Source organism: Zootoca vivipara, chromosome 9 (genome assembly GCF_965207765.1).
Source record: "Zootoca vivipara chromosome 9, rZooViv2.hap1.1, whole genome shotgun sequence".
In the NCBI taxonomy this organism is placed as follows: domain Eukaryota; kingdom Metazoa; phylum Chordata; class Lepidosauria; order Squamata; family Lacertidae; genus Zootoca; species Zootoca vivipara.
Window position 1 is genome coordinate 35,981,601 of NC_142592.1, and position 13,247 is coordinate 35,994,847.

Consider the following 13,247-nt stretch of genomic DNA (forward strand, 5'->3'; position numbering starts at 1 on the left):
CTGAAGGAGCGTCTCCGCCCCCATCGTTCTGCCCGGACACTGAGGTCCAGCGCCGAGGGCCTTCTGGCGGTTCCCTCGCTACGAGAAGCCAAGTTACAGGGAACCAGGCAGAGGGCCTTCTCGGTAGTGGCACCCACCCTGTGGAATGCCCTCCCACTAGAGGTCAAAGAGAACAACAATTACCAGACCTTTAGAAGACATCTCAAGGCAGCCCTGTTTAGGGAAGCTTTTAATGTTTGATGGATTTCTGTATTTTAGTGTTTTGTTGGAAGCCGCCCAGAGTGGCTGGGGGAACCCGGCCAGATGGGCGGGGTATAAATAATAAATTATTATTATTATTATATTATTATTACAACTCCCATCATCCCTGACCACTGATCCTACTAGATAGGGTTGACTTTTATTGGTGCACACCCCCTGTCAATCACCTGATGGTGACATGGGGTCAGGCAAGTCATTTCCCATTTGCAGTGTGATCTGAATTCAAGTCGCATTGCCTTCCAGCATTCCTGATACTTCGGTGTGTAGCTGATCCCAGCAGGGACCAACTGATCGGAGCAAATGTCACACACACACCCCATACACTTTTGGCAGGGATTAATTCCTGAGTGGAACCAATCTTTGCCAGGCTTGCATTTGGTGCCAAGTTTTACAGGCACTGGATAAAACCACAGTTTGCCAAAGAATGATCAGGAATGCACTCTAAGGCTCCTACCTGTTCCATCTTTACCTGTCTGACAGCTGATGGCATATATGGTATCAGGTGTGGGGTGAGTGGGTACGGCTTGGGCTGGGTAGACCCAATTAGGCACATGGTTCAAAACCTTCTCACTGCTGAGGAAAGGGAAATGGTTTTCCCCCTTCACCCCAAAATTTTAGCTTCCTCGTGCAAGCTAAAGTAGAAGCTTCATAACAGAAAACATTAAGAAGGGTATTTGAGGAAATGATGTGGGTGCGTTTGCCTGCACTTGTGGTTGCTTGGTTACTTGCTGACACATGCCCATTTCTCACCAACAGCACTTCTTTCTTCTCCTTGGGTGTCTGGCTTTAGATTTATTAATACTCAGTCCTTCCTCGTTCCCTGCAGCCTTGATTGCCTTTATCTCCCCAGGCCAATCTGCAAGTTGTTCCTGCCATCCTTGGTCATGCTGGCTCTTCAGTTTAGATAAGACCTTCGGATAGTTTCACGGCTGAAACTGACACATAAACAACTGTGTGGGGATGTTAGAAGCACTGGAGCATGAGATAGCCAAAGCCCTTTTTATGCTTCTGGTGTTAGTGCTTTGCCAAGATCAATGAGACTTTGAAGATGGGGAATGGAATCCTTGTTTGGATCACATGACCATTTTGTATTCCTAAGCAGAGAGAGAGTACATGGTGTCTTATCAACAGCCATGGAGTCATAGGCCCTCCCTCGCTTCCTGCACCTGTCTTGATGTTCAAGGGGGTGTGGGTATGGTGGGGGTGGTGTCATAATAACCCATGGTGGCTCCAGGGTCACCCATATCTACTGCCAGATTTGAGACAGCAAGCAGCACATAAAATATTGACACTTTTGTTGTACCTGCATGCACACACACACACACACACCCCTACCTATTACTTTTGGAAAGTTGATTTCTCACAACTTGAAATCCTGTTCAGCTCACAGTATTGGAGCCAAACTATGTGTTCAGAAATACCATGTGGTCCACCTACCTACCTACCTACCTACCTACCTACCTACCACATTAATATCCCATCTTTCCTCCAGGGAGCTCATGGTGGCATACATGCTTCTCTTCTTCCCCAGTGTATCCTCACAACAACCCTGTGAGGTAGGTTAGGATGAGAGATTGTGACAGTCCAAAGTCACCCAGTGATGGCTGAGCAAGGGATTGAATCCTGGTCTCTCAGGTTCCAGTCCAATGCAAAAACCACTACGCTGAACACCATCACTTCAGAAAGCAAGTGGGGAACAGAATAGTAGAATGTTGTATGTTAAAAGCAAGTCTGTGGAAACCATAGCACAGAAAAAATATAGCACAGGCTTCTCTGTGATATGCTATATACAGTATGAACAGTATTCCATATATGTAAAATATAACCTTGCTTTAGGCACTGTTTGCTTAAAAATCAGAATAGCTGTACCATTCAACAATTCTAAGCATGTAGCTCGGCTTGTATGATTTCATCATAAACTCTCTTTCAAGTTATTGTGCTCGAGCTCTTTGCCTAAATGTCCTGGAATAGTGCACAATTTAATACTGAGCATATCTAATTGCATTTTAGCAACATTAATACTTCTGGCATAGACCAAGCCAAGTCAGAGAAATCCTAGAGTCGAAACAGGTCATTTTCTTGCCTGAAGGACTTCCTGACTTTCGCCTGTTTTCCGTGAGATCATGACTGTGATCTAAATGCTGCTTCAGTCTGTGAATTGAATTTTCTTTTAATTTGAACATCTCTTATATTCATTTGTGGTTTCTTTGCCTTCATCAATCAATCCATTAGCCCAAGTAACTTCCTCTGCTTCCAGAAGATATCCCTGGATTATGTCATGATTCAATTCCCCACTGTCCTCACCAAGCTAATGTGTTTTCACATGTGAGAAGGATCGCTTACACAGAGGAGTGAGATTCGGCCAGGAAGATATGACTTCCATCTGCCATACGCCTGATTCCATTTGCAGAAATCAATCTCCTGCTGGATGGTTTTGAAGCCACGGTGCATGTGATAGCCAGGCCAATGGAGAGTGCAGTGATTTTCTGTCAGGATAAAAAGAGAGAGCAAATTTCTCCCTGCTATCAGAAAGCCAAGGTGACTTTCCTTTTTGGTTGCACAAAATCCGAAGTGGGGAAACAGAGGAAGCCGAGTACCATAAGATGGACTGAATCCAATAGAAACTTTGATCAGTTTTTTTAATTTAAAAAAAACCCTGAGGATCACAGGAGTATGTGATTCTTGCTCCTGCTCCTACTTACTGATTGAACAAAAAAAAAAGAGTAGAACATTTACTGTGTGCTTTGGAAAGTTTTTTGTTTGCTTTGTATTTAGACACCACTTAAGATATCATAAGGGACGCGGGTGGTGCTGTGGTCTAAACCACTGAGCCTAGGGCTTGCTGATTGGAAGGTCAGTGGTTTGAATCCCCGCGACGGGATGAGCTCCTGTTGCTCGGTCCCAGCTCCTGCCAACCTAGCAGTTCGAAAGCACATCAAAGTGCAAGTAGATAAATAGGTACCCACTCCGGCGGGAAAGTAAATGCCGGCTCCCACAGCTTATAGAGCGAGATGAGTGCACAACCCCAGAGTCGTTCACAACTGAACTTAATTGTCAACATATCATAATCAATTTTTTCATTATGTTTCCTTCGATTAAGGCACAGGTTTTCATTTATGTCTGGATACAAGTGGATGCCATTTTGACGCTAGATGGCAAAAATTGGCATGTTTTTTTACAGTGTTAACATATCTTCAATGTATACTCCACTCCACCCCCCTCCCTTCAGCATGTATCCATGCCCTATTAATTGACTATCTGATGCTCTTAAGGTTTTAAGACAACTCATTCTGAATGACTAAAGTCAGTGCTTTTTTCTGGGGGGAACGCAGGGGTACGCATACCCCTAAACATTTTGTGAACCTAAGTTTGGCCTCTTTGAGGGGCAGTATTTCAATATGAGTAGGAAAATGAGAGTACCCCTAAACATGTTTTTAAGGAAAAAAAGCACTGACTAAAGTATTTAACATGTTTCAGCTTCATACTGAAAAGGTGAGTTATTTTTAAAAAACCAAGTCTCTGTGGTCAGCAATATTTTATAAAGTTATTCATTGCTTTTTCTAAAAATTCATGTTTTCTGGAAGACCAGGAGTGAAACAAGTGGAAATGGAAAACAAAATTGAATAGATGGAACCTCATTAAGCACAAAATTACTCAACAAAACCCATCCTGAATCAATTAATCACAGTGTATCATTACTTTAATTTTCTGATACTGCTACAATCAAAAGAGCAGTCATTTGCATAGCTTTTTATATTAATAAATGCAAGTACATTTGTTTATAGCTCTTGAAATACATAATTTTAGACACATTAATTAAATCCATTCAGCCTTCCTCTGCAAGCATTAAACTGAAAACTAAAGCAGCCAAAATTGGGCGAGCACAACAACAGAACCCATTTTGCTCATCATCCTTTTAAATTCCCTTGCTTTTGAAAGAGAATGCTGAAGACAGGAAAGATGGAGGTGGGTGCATGACGCAGAAGAGCAAAAGTTTTAGTAATGAACATTCATGCTTTGAAATGGAACTCAGCAATACATGAACTATGGAAGCCACAGAGTGACTGGGGAAACCCAGCCAGATGGGCGGGGTATAAATAATTTATCATTATCGTTAACATTATCATTATCATTCTCACATGGTCGTATAACATGGGAAAACAATTAAGATACTAGTGGCAATCTCACTGGATTCCTTCTGTTTCTTCTCACAAATAACAAAAACAAAGGCTCTCCTCCCTTTCTCTTGTGCTTGCTATGGATAAACTCATCTTGTGCTATACCAGTGATGGGCAACCTTTTGAGCTTGGTGTGTCAAAATTTGCCCAAAAACCGAGCATAACTCGGGTGGTGTGTCACTTCGAGAAAAAAACCATAATTTTGCAATATTTATAGTTTAAATAACAAAAATGTATAATTGTAATATATAACTGTATTTAATAAACCAAAAACTAATTATTTAACAAAACAAAACAAAACCAAAAACCCCTTATTTATCACAAAGTGCCCAGAGTTGTTGAGCTTTTTTGGGGGAGCTGCTGACCAAAGTTTTGGAGCTTTTGGGGGGGTGCAAAAGTTGCTTTGCTTTTTTGGGGGGTGCCCCAAAGCTGCTGCACATTTTTTGGGGGGGAGAGAACAGAAATAAATGGTGAATAATACCTTCGCTGGAACTAACACGCAGCACCGACATAGTCTGCCAAAGCGCCAAAAAAAGCACAGAAAGGGTTAAAAAACGAACCTGTTGCACCCAATCAGAAACAGCCACTGACTCAGCAAATTGAAAAACAGACCAATCGCTGAACACAATCTGTGGCCACCCAAAAAAAGGATCTGGGTTTTAACAGTGGAGACAAGCTGTAGCATGAGGAGGAGCGGGAGAACAAATTGGAGGGGGGGGGAACAACAACAACAGCGCGACGCGGGTGCCAGCAGTGAGGGCTCTGCGTGTCACGTCTGACACGCGTGTCATAGGTTCGCCATCACTGTGCTATACACTGCATTGCCACACCAACCACACATGGGCAGAGGCAGCTGGGCTTTATAATTCTCACCCAACAATGGCCCCTTCATTCTGCACATGGTGTCCGCCGGGCATACCAGTAGTACAATTCCCTCCCCCTGCTGGATGTATAGATCAGGGGTGAGGAACCTCCAGTCTGTGGGCCTAAATAGGTCACCTGACTACTTTGGCCAAGCCACACACACCTGCTGGTCACCTGACATCATCAGGCGTGGGCAGGTAAAAGGGCACCCAGGCTGAGTCCAACGGGGCTTCTGAAGAACTGACAATTGTCTGATATTCAAGAGGCTCTACACTTGGGCTTTCAGAAGTTTTGCACACCTGGCTTCTGAAGTGCTGCAGTTGGCTGATCACTGGGACCTCAAAGCACAGTGCAGGTTTATTTGTGAGCCTTTTGCAAAGAGCTCGGGATGTCACTTTGAAGTGTCAATGATCAGCTAATTGCCAGCTCTTCAAACCACAGTGTGCAACAATGGAGTTCTGCACAGCACTTTGACTTCCCAACAATCAGATGTTCTCTCCCCAAGGTTTCATGCCTCTACCCAAAAGGCTAGAGTTCTTCTGTAAACAGCTGCCCTAGGAAAGCTCTCAGAACTGGTGGGTGGGAGCCAGACAGCTGGAAACAGCCTTGCAAACAGAGCGAGTTACAAGAACCTGGTTCAAACGTTGGAATATACACAGAAGGGTGTAAAATACGGAGTTAAGCCTTGTCCTGTGCTGCTTTCTGCAAAGGGCACGTGTAAAGGCTCATACATGATGCCAGAGTCCAGGGGCGTAGCCAGGATCAAAACTAGGGGGGGGGCAAGCCATGGTCGTTCAGGGGCGGGGCCAAGGCACAGAAGGGGAGGGGCCACAAAGTGGGCGGGGCTAAAGGGCCAACGGGCCTGATGACATCGTGGCGGTGGCAGCAGCGGCCACCTTGTGCTTCTGGGGCTGGTAGCGTTGGCGGCTACCCTGCTTGGCTGGAGAGGACGGGAGGGTCAGGCAGGCGAGAGGGGGTGGCAGGGCGGGCAAGGGCGAGGCAAGGCATGGCCGCAGCCACGACGGCTCCGAGGTGTTGCTGCATATCAGCATAATATTTCAACCATGGTTCAAGCCCCACCTTAGGAAAAAAATCCTGCATTGCAGCGGGTTGGACTAGATGACCCTTGTGGTCCCTTCCGACTACAATTCTACGATTCTATTGATATATTACCATACCATATGCATCGTTCTGCTTTCTTGAATTGTCCTACTCCTAGGCATAGCAGCCAACTCCTAGAGGCCTAGGTGCCTCTCCCCCCCCCCCCAATTACTGGTAAATACCGTATTTGAAAGAGTCATCCCCCCATGTTGATGGGCTTTCTATGTGGGGCTTATCTGCCTCCCCCCGTATTTTATTAAGGATGGAAGAGGGAGGGAAGGAAGGAAGAAAGGAGAGGGATAACTCATATTTGTGGGTGCCTCTGGGTGACACTGTGATGCTGGAACTCTGCATGTACAGGAGCCTTGTAAGCAGCTTTCTCTCTGCTTGATTTACAGCAGGCACGTCCAACAGGTAGATTGTGATCTACCAGTAGATCACTGGATGTCTGTGGTAGATCACTGGTAGGTCACTGGCACCCCTAAAAAAAGCTCACCCAAAATTTTCCTCCTCCCTCAAAAAAGTTGAACTATGACCTGAAGCCCTAAACAAAAATGGGCCTCCCTCCCTCCTAAAAGAAGCTCAACAAGTTTGACCTAAACCCCAAAAAACAGGGCTTCCCTTCCTTAAAAAAAACTCAACAGCTTTGACCTGAACCCCCCAAAAGGGGGTAGATCACCCTCAGTTTTAAACTCTGAGTAGATCAGAGTCTCTTGGGAGGTGGCCACCCCTGATTTACAGTATACAGATGCAGGAGGAGGGGCAGACTGGAACACCAATGCTTTTTATAAACATCACTGTGTCTGTCAAAGCTACAGCCCCCCCTTTCTTATTCACTTCTTTTTAGCCTTGCAGAGCCACCTTAGTCAAATTGAATCCTCTGAGTCTGCACCCTCATTAAATCGCCAATAGAACTCTTAATGCTCCTGAATGCTCATTAACAACTCCCACTTAAGAACAATAGGGTAAAATGGTCAGCTATCGAATCTTGCCTGGGGATATATGCTCCATTGTCTTAACTGCTTAACTACTGGTAGCCACTTTGCTTTATTTATTTGATGTGTTTTTGTTACTGCTGTGTCTCTCCCCCCCCCCCAGCAAGCGGAGACTTAGCTGCTCTTGCTAAAGCAAAGCCCTTTCCACTTCAGTTTTTGGAGGGGAAAAGTGCTGGTTATGGTCTGTAAAATACATTAATATTTTTGCTTCTAGGGGGGGCAGCTGCCCCCCTTTGCCTACGCCCATGCCAGAGTCCTTGCAAGCATGGGCCTCAGCCACACATTCAAACCTACACACATAGTTCATGCACACTGAGAGGCACTGCAGATGGGCAAACATGCAGGCAGGCACCAAGCTTGCGGCTAAGATTCCTCCTCCCCGGTGCGCTTATTGTTTGCATGTTCAGACACATGAACATAGGCTTATTTTATTTGTTCCGTGCAACAGGACGATTCAAGCAACAAAGTGATTCATTTTGCTTAATTTAAGGAGTTCATAACAGCACATATGCATACATATTGCTAATCATGATCAGGTATAAAAGAAGTATACAATATATTCCAGACAACTGATTGGTTGAACTTTAAAGTTTTGATTCCCACAAACTTTAAAGTACTTTATAATTTGGAATTGGAAAAATATCTGCCTACATCAGGTCTTTTAGTGTTTGCTCTATATGAAGTATTGTGAAACTGTGGTGATTGTCCATAAAAACATTGGTAAACAGTCTAATACTCTCATAGCAGCATCTCATAAACTGTCATGTTTCTCTTGTTGCGTATATGCACGCAAGTTTAGGATGATTATTCAAACATTAATATTTATTTTAAAAGGTTGTGCACAGAAATTCTCAAGGCTCATATTTTATAGTTGGATCATAGTTGTCCTTTTCCTCTTATGGGGGAGCAGCAGCAGAGCATTGATTAAATGGGGCATGTACATGTGTACTGTATAGGCAGTGTCTGTATTAACTCTGGACTATGATCTCCATCCCAGGTGGCACTGTGGTCTAAACCACAGAGTCTAGGGAATGCTGATCAGAAGGTCGGCAGTTCAAATCCCTGCGACGGGGTGAGCTCCCGTTGCTCGGTCCCAGCTCCTGCCCACCTAGCAGTTCGAAAGCACATCAAAGTGCAAGTAGATAAATAGGGACCGCTCCAACGGGAAGGTAAACAGCGTTTCTGTACGCTGCTCTGGTTCGCCAGAAGCAGCTTTGTCATGCTGGCCACATGACCCGGAAGCTGTCTGTGGACAAACGCCAGCTCCCTCGGCCTATAGAGCGAGATGAGCGCCGCAACCCCAGAGTCGGACATGAGTGGACCTGATGGTCAGGGGCCCCTTTACCTTTACCTTTACGATCTCCATCCTATTTTGGCTTCAAACCAAAAATGTTTACAGGGGGAATGTTTACATATCATGAAAGAAAATCATAGCGAGGGAAATTGCTGCCTCAAATATATTCAGCTGTGCTATAATAATAATTTATTATTTATACCCCGCCCATCTGGCCGGGTTCCCCCAGCCACTCTGGGCAGCTTCCAACAAAATATTAAAATACAGAAATCCACCAAACATTAAAAGCTTCCCTAAACAGGGCTGCCTTGAGATGCTTTCTAAAGGTCTGGTAATTGTTATTCTCTTTGACCTCTGGTGGGATGGCATTCCACAGGGTTGGTAGCCACTACCGAGAAGGCCCTCTGCCTGGTTCCCTGTAACTTGGCTTCTCGTAGCGAGGGAACCGGCAGAAGGCCCTCGGGGCTGGACCTCAGTGTCCAGGCAGAATGATGGGGGAGGAGACGCTCTTCAGGTATATTGGACCGAGGCTGTATTCTGTGGTGCTGTGATAGTGTTTAGAGGCTGTCTCCATCTGAATGGGAAATATTGGGTCTTGTTATCATAAAGACTACTGCAGATTGTTCCCAGGAGATGGACTTTTCCACATTCAAGAGAATGTGTATATTCTGGAAATGTGTATGAATCAGAAGAGCCCTGAAGAGTTGGTGGAGCCGAGGAGCACAGTGGTTTGTTGTTGTTTTTTTACTGAGGCAGAAAAAGGACAATCAGTCCATGTGGGCATAGAAGTAGTAGTGCAAAATGGGCACAGGATACTGGAAAAACTCCCTCTTCTTTAGCCAGCAATGAAAGTCTTGAGCTCTGAACTGTGGCTGCGTGAAACTGAAAAACAGATTTATGGGTGCTCGAGAGCAATCATTAACTGTGTAAGAGTTCAGATTCAATGGATTAATTTGTGTTGAATGTCTGCAAATCCATATAATTATATAATGCACGTGGATTTGGGCTTCTTACATTGATGGTCTGCTTTTGGACCCAAATGCTATCAAAGGGAACGTTTCCATTCAAAAGGTTTAAGGCACAATCCCAAAGGTCCCTGCAAAGGCATCCTATAGTATTCAGAATATTTCTCCCTCTGAGGGCTTCTCCACACTTCTGCTGCCCCCATGTCTGACCAATTTCCCACTTGCCTCATGCTTTCTAGGCATAAGTCTGAGCAGTTTTGCCTTTGCCCCACTGCTCTCCCAGAAAACTCACTCTTTAGCACTGAATTGGAGAAAGTCCTCAGAAACCCTGACTGACGTTTGCTCTGATCCAGCAGTAAGCAGCAGGTTTTCCAGGGGAAGGTGATGGGGCAAGCAGGAGTGTGGATGTACCCTGAGCAGGGAAGGAAGGCTACTCTCAGAGGAGGAGATCCATCCTTAGAAGCACACCCTCTTAGCCAACATTGAAATTACTGGTGCTGGTTCTCCCCAAACTCTGGACCAATCCCCTGGTGTAGAACAGAAAGTGTCCCCTAGAGTGACTAGGGAAACCCAGTTAGATGGATGGGATAATGATAAAATAATTATTGGTATTAGTATTCATATTGTCCTGGAGAAAACCTCTTTAAGTGTGAATGCAGGGGGAGGCCAACAGCAAGGGGGGGAATGAAAATCTACTCTCCTTTCAGCAAACTATGGCAAGTTCTTAAAGAAATGGGAGTGCCTGATCACCACATCTGTCTCCTGAGAAATCTCTATGTGGGACAAGAAGCTACAGTTAGAACTGGATATGGAATAACTGATTGGTTCAAAATCAGGAAAGGAGTACGACAAGGCTGTATATTGTCTCCCTGCTTATTTAACTTATATGCAGAATTCATCATGTGAAAGGCTGGACTGGGTGAATCCCAAACTGGAATTAAGATTGCCGGAAGAAATATCAACAACCTCAGATATGCAGATGACACAACCTTGATGGCAGAAAGTGAGGAGGAATTAAAGAACCTTTTAATGAGGGTGAAAGAGGAGAGGGCAAAATATGGTCTGAAGCTCAACATAAAAATAAAAACCAAGATCATGGCCACTGGTCCCATCACCTCCTGGCAAATAGAAGGGTAAGAAATGGAGGCAATGAGAGATTTTACTTTCTTGGGTTCCATGATCACTGCAGATGGTGACAGCAGTCACGAAATTAAAAGACGCCTGCTTCTTGGGAGAAAAGCAATGACAAACCTAGACAGCATCTTAAAAAGCAGAGACATCACCTTGCCGACAAAGGTCTGTATAGTTAAAGCTATGGTTTTCCCAGTAGTGATATATGGAAGTGAGAGCTGGCCCATAAAGAAGGCTGATCGCCGAAGGATTGATACTTTTGAATTATGGTGCTGGAGGAGACTCTTGAGAGTCCCATGGACTGCAAAAAGATCAAACCTATCCATTCTTAAGGAAATCAGCCCTGAGTGCTCACTGGAAGGACAGATCCTGAAGCTGAGGCTCCAATACTTTGGCCACCTCATGAGAAAAAAAGACTCCCTGGAAAAGACCCTGATGTTGGCAAAGATTGAGGGCACTAGGAGAAGGGGACGACAGAGGACAAGATGGTTGGACAGTGTTCTTGAAGCTACCAACATGAGTTTGACCAAACTGCGGGAGGCAGTGGAAGACAGGAGTGCCTGGCGTGCTCTGGTCCATGAGGTCACAAAGAGTAGGACACGACTAAATGACTAAACAACAACAACACTCTCCTTTCATCTTCCACCCTGCTAATGACAGAATGGAAGTGCTTGGGTATTATCGTTCCCTCTGATCTAGTAATATTGCTCTGCCTTCCATTTTTAAATGCATGATTGTGGTATATGCACATGCATGCACACACACATGAATATATAGCCTTATTTTCACTTATTTATTGAATATTTTATTAAATTTATACCTTTCCCTTCCTTCCAATGAAGCCAAAGGCAGCAACATTTACTGGAATATTTAATCAAATACAGTAAAGCCAAGAAGGTCAAACTATTATCCTTATTATGGTCAAGCTCATTCTTTGTTCAAATAAAGGTATGTCCATCCAGCAATCTGCAATGCAGTACTCATAGCTGCCAAGTTATCCCTTTTTTAAAGGGATTTTCCCTTATGCTGAATAGGCTTCCTCGCGAGAAAAGGGAAAACTTGGCAGCTATGGCAGTACTGTAACGTGAAACCATTCCCTGTTTACTTTAAAAATAAAAATAAAAACAAACTCTTCTCTGAGTAGGCAGAAAAACCGCTATGATAGCCAGGACATTAAACAGCAATCAAGATATGCAAATGCATCCCTAAATGTGATTTGCTTGGAAAGAGAAATTAATCTAAGCGTTGTCAAATAAACAGTGTGAAATATAGATAATTAATCACCAAATTAGCAGTTGTAGCCTCACGAGAAGGGAGGTTATGCAACTTAAAAGGTCCCCCATCTCGAGACAGAATGGGACCACCTATCCCAATGTGCAGCACAAGAAATTGTTCCAATAATGCAGTAAGGTGTATTATGTATTATGTAGTGGCAGAGAAAATGTGGGAAACTTTTCTTGACAAAAACAGCCTTGCTCGCCAAATGGAGCACATGGGTCGCAGGCTCCCTACAGCTTGGCTACACAGAGCCATGACTTTCTAGAGCAATAACCTGATGCCAGAATGATCTAAGGTGGCCCATTTTTGCTTAGCACTGTGCACAGAAGCTTCCAACAATCAGTGGTGGACTTTGGCACCTCAAATTTCAGTAGCACACTCTGCGGTGCCAAAATCTGGTTTTCCCTCTGCCTCTCTCCTTCCGTTGGACTTCATAATTGCGGCACCGGCTGCAGGATCCCAGAAGCTCCGCACCCAAACCAGTCAAAGCTCAATGGACCACATTTTACAAGCTTGCATAGCACACTGCACAATGCTTTGCTAGCCCCGACATCACTGTGAAGTCAGGTGACTGGTGGGCAGCTCCACCCACCCATCAAACTTGGCCCACAGGTTTAAGGAAGATCAGAATCCAATTCTCTGGTTGGATCCAGTTCCTCACGCCCAATATAGCCCATCAAGCTTGATCTTGTTTCTTAAATTAGTACACCTGATGTGTTTGTGTATAATCATATATTTATCTGCGAAGTCGGAATGCCACATGGATTCTAACTTCAAGTTGGGTATTGCAGTGCAAATTAGAAAATAAGAACCTAGCAACAAACATTTGCTCCAGAGGGAGAGAGAAATCACTGATGTGAAAATGCAAACAGTTGATCCAGTGCTAATTATTGCCTTTATATAACAGTTTGCCATGGTTCTGTTGAAGGTGTTTCTGAATAAAACAAAATATGATAATGACACCAGGGATCGGGTCCCCCGTAGGGATAGCAACATTAGTCAGTAATATCTACACCATGTTCTGTTACCATTACTAAGGAAGATAATGCCTATCAAAACTCATGAGCAACATGTCAAAAGACATGACTCCCTTCAGGGGAAACTTTTAATTAAGAGAAAAATATTAGATAGCTTTGAAATCCCACGATAGGCAACCTTTGCTCCCTAACTACTTTCCTTC

The 13,247-nt window shown here is 44.3% G+C and overlaps 1 long non-coding RNA gene across 1 annotated transcript in view; it reads right to left on the bottom strand.

Annotated features, from left to right (window-relative positions):
* LOC148684593 (uncharacterized) overlaps positions 1 to 13,247 on the bottom strand; it is a 178,013-nt gene that overhangs the window by 81,866 nt on the left and 82,900 nt on the right. The window lies entirely within an intron of this gene.